This window comes from Drosophila simulans, chromosome 2R (genome assembly GCF_016746395.2).
Source record: "Drosophila simulans strain w501 chromosome 2R, Prin_Dsim_3.1, whole genome shotgun sequence".
Classification (NCBI taxonomy): domain Eukaryota; kingdom Metazoa; phylum Arthropoda; class Insecta; order Diptera; family Drosophilidae; genus Drosophila; species Drosophila simulans.
Window position 1 is genome coordinate 19,003,039 of NC_052521.2, and position 4,434 is coordinate 19,007,472.

Here is a 4,434-nt window from a genome sequence, read left to right on the forward strand (position 1 = left end):
CGGCATCGTTTTCTTTGTTTTTGCAGAGTTATTCAAGTAAGACCTATTGTAGACTTTTAATTGGGTATGGTAATGTTTAAATATTTGGAATATCATAAATGTTTCAGAAACCATGGATAATTGATGATAGCTAGCTATATATATTTAAGCACAGTATTTTCCAGTTTGAAATAACGGTTTAGCTATATAATTAGATATTAACAGCAAAATGCAATTAACTTGCACCATGACCGTTCGAAAAATTCGCGACAATTTAGCGACGCTGTGGCAATGCAAGCCTGTACTGCCAAGAATTCGTGGTCCGCCGCATGACAACGGAAATTAAATTGCATGAAATTGGAAAATTATTACACGCAGGCACACAGAGAGAGAGTGGAAAATGCATTTGCATAGTGCTGAGGTAGCCATGCAATTTGGCCGGCCATTTAAGCCAAATTAAGGCCCCGTTGCAGGCACTACTTGGCCTACAACTCCGTCTCTTTCGACGTCTTCCGATGGCCATTCTAGTTGGCCATGACTATGTGGCGTATGTGCGTGTTCCTGGCGGTCACATGCAATCAAGGCTGCAATTTTCTTAACCAGTTTCCTTTAACCAGTTGACAATTCGTGTGCGTAACGCGGTCTAAAGCCCGTCACTTGGGTTCTAGCCATATTTCTATCGCAGTGTGTGTTACCAAAACCAGACGCTGAGTGCACAGAAAAAATAAACTATAGCTAATAGCTTAATATCTGCATTTTAAGGCATGTCGTTTTAAATTATTTGTAACAATTTGTAAAGAAAATATACATCTTTTTTTTACCCCACATAACTTAATTTCTGATATCATAACATTTGTTTTTTTCAGTGCATGTCTGAGAGCCTCATCTTCGTGGGCTCCTTTCAGGTCTTTGGTTTTGGCATTGGCATGCATCGCCAATCAGTTGGCAGTTTGTTTGGCTTAATCGCCTGCGTAATTGATATGCGCCTCTCTCAGTATGCGTGTGTGTATCTGTGTGCTTTGGGAGGCGGGAGCCTAGGTTCCTTTTTTAATTAAACTCCACAGCTCGCTGGCTTTTAGCTGGCAATTTAACAGAGACATTAATGCGGGGAGCTCTGGCCGGCGGATTGAGCGGCAGATTGGGGCAGATGCTAAATGGATGTGGAAATAGAATGAGATGACAGCGATTGATCTGGGGGAGTGTGTGTGTGGGGTCGGGAGGAGATTGGATCTGGTGGATTGCTGGCCATAAGGAAAGATATTATCGTCTAACAGATTGGCGCTTTTGCATTTCAGGTTGGCGTGCCTAGGATTGATTTAAACGTATGGTATATAAGAAAATGAAAATGAAAGATTTAAAATAAATCAACATTCTTAAATTCTTTAAAAATTAAAATTCGATCAAATATTATTTTATTTGAAACCCCATATTTGCGAATGCATTTATGCGTATGTGCCAAAAATTACAATTGCAAATCGTTTCGTTTTTCAGGCAATTCTCTCGCGCCTCCGATGGCCCTTTGACCCCTTTAACCCTTGTCTGCCGGTGGCACATCGGTGGACAAAGACAAATATTGGGCCGCAATCACCCAGCTGTGAAGATGCCGCAGAGCAAACACAAACAGAATGCTGAGGCACATCAGCCACAGTGGGCAGCAAAAGCGAAACAACGCCAGCGGACCACCGGTCATCATAATACACAGTGGCTGCTACAAATATGCGAGTCCCAAATAAACAAAACGGAACCCAACCGGCTGGGAGCCAAATGAAAAGTGGGCGTGGCACTCATTGAAATGCCAAAAACGTAAAGCGCAGCTGAGAGAATTAAAGCAAAAAGGCCAACTGCAGAGAAAAAATATTATTATATATATAAATCTGAAATGCAGTTAGACGATAAATTAAGAAAAAACACTATTTCATTTTAGGAGGTATAGAGTTCTTTATGGGTTTCTAGAAAGTTTCCATTGATTTTACAAGGAAAACTTCAGACTTCAACGCTCATGTATCGTTAGCTTAAACCAAAACAATCTGAATAGTTGAGTTAACCCATACTTACCTCTCGATGGTGCTGTGGCATCTTACAAATGCTGTGAAGTACTCTATGCATATTCCAATGTGGCAAGTGTTGCAGCAACCACAACGATGCAGCAGCAACATCGTGGGCCAACCAGCAACTTGAATAGTTTTTGAGAGCAATCCGAGGTCGGAAATTCCAATAAGTGCGTGACTTTGACCCTTTGGCTTTGCTGGCAGACACATAAATCGGGCTCCAAATCAATTATGTTAGCCGTCGGTGGGTCCTTATCTGCCACACTACTCCACATGGGGCTTGATTATAATCCAAGGTCAGTGCGTGTCCAGGGCCAAAATCATGTTGGGTATTTCACGCACGTTTCCAGCATTAATTGATATTTGCAGTAATACGCATAAGTCAAGAACAGGACAGCACCGAAATGAATAGCAAATGAGTTGCCAAGGAGGAGGATAAAAAGGAGGCCGAGTACGAGGGAAAATGTTAGTGCTCGGAAATAGTTATTATACACCAGGAAGTATTAAAATGTTTAAGAGGTTTATGTGAATAATACTTACATAGCTAGCTCATCATAAGATTATTCTAACTTTGCCAATAGTCGAAATGACAACATTTTTCGCAGGGTGTTTGACACTCTGAAAATCTGTTATTGAGAATTTAGTGCAAACAAAACGCTTTGCCATACGCAAACGGCATACTAATTAATCTCGGTCCAAGAATATTTAAACCCCAGCTCAAAACATCGTTTATTGACCTTGGACTGGACCAAAGATGTTCTTCATCTGTAATGCGAACACCAAATTACAAGCTTAAATATTTGCACGATGAGGCTAAGGCAATGTCAACCTTATTAAATTTTCAATGCAAATATTTGATTTTAAATTAATGTGCAGGAGTATATAACGCTAGGCTGATCAACAATGCGTTTGGAATGCTTTTAGTTTCGAGCAGGTGTTGCATTCACTTGGAAAAGTTATAGGTTTGCTGATTAGTGATTATTGATTTAGCTGTGTGTGCTTATGTTTTATCTTAAGTCATTCAACAATAACAACGATGTGAAGTAAGCTAAAAAACCCATTAGTAATGCTGATATTGCAATAACATGAATGAATATTTTTTATTAAAAAAAAAAACAAAAAATTTACTTGTGCGTCGGCCGGGAATCGAACCCGGATCAACTGCTTGGAAGGCAACTATGCTGACCATTACACCACCGACGCGCCTTGAGGGGAATGAGAAAGTTAACCCCTATCACTCACGCCTTTACTCTCTTCTGATTGGAAGCGAAACTTGTTCTAAAAATAGAACAAACGATAGCCCGCTTAGCAAGTCTTAATTATTGAAATCTTTGTTTTCTCGCTTATCTAATTAGGTCAGCTTGGCAACTGTGACACACGTTCTATATTTCCTTAGGCTAAGTCAACAACTAATTCGATTTGGCATGTTGCCTCACAAACGGAGAGATAGCGAAATATATGTTTAGAAAACAATTTAAAATAAGTACTTAAACAACGAAATAAATCAAACGTAACAAGGCGGAATTTTGAGGTGGGTTTCGTCACTACGTGGAACTTAAGAACAAATTTCATCTTCCAGTATACTAACCAAAAAAATAATTGTAGCTTAATGGAACTACTTTGTCTAAGTGACCTGAAAAAGGCCTCCAAAAACCGTGTGACAAATTAGTCTTGCACAACCTTTGATTAGTGTTGCAAAGCATTATACTTTACTACCAGCTCCAAAAGTACTGTCAAATCTTTTATATGCAAATGCGTCGACCGATGGGTCATATAACTCCACAAACACACACCCACTCGGATGGAAACTAACAAAAGGTTAAAGGCAGACCACATGCGGTCCACGAGCCAAACTATTTATTACCCACCAACCTTAGCTCTTTTGTACTCGAATATTTCTTTTCCGCCTGGCGAACCGTGTAAAACGAAAGACAAACAGCAGTTCGAGCCTAAATAAGCGAACCGTGTTTGGCTGTGATCTTTGACATGGACTCCCTAAAGTTATTTTGAATCGATCTCCCATGTATTTAATTAATTTGTATGATCCGCTCACAGCGTGTCGGTAATTTCCCGTATCCGAAAGCATTTTGCCGGGGCTAACAAATCGCAGGCAATACATCAAAATCTATCAAACGAATGCCCATTTTACTTGGCTACCTTTTTCGACCACTCTATGCGGCACATAATTGATGGGACTGTGCTGGGATTGTGGGATACGCTGGGTTTTTATCTTCAGAAAAGGAGAAAATAAAAGGGGAAAACAATGAAGTTGACACTGATGCCAAATGATGTCATTGCCGGAGTTTCAAAGTTGGGCTTTGTAATATTTTCGAACCTGTTGCTCTCAAAAAAAGAGTTTCTCCCCTCTAATTTATTTATTACAATATTTCTTTTCTTTGGCTTTTGG

At 39.9% G+C, this 4,434-nt stretch overlaps 1 non-coding gene across 1 annotated transcript; it reads right to left on the minus strand.

The window, feature by feature from the left end:
* Positions 1-3,158: 3,158 nt before the first annotated feature.
* Positions 3,159-3,230, minus strand: Trnag-ucc. The gene has a single exon. It is a non-coding gene; the product is annotated as a tRNA-Gly (tRNA).
* Positions 3,231-4,434: the final 1,204 nt, after the last annotated feature.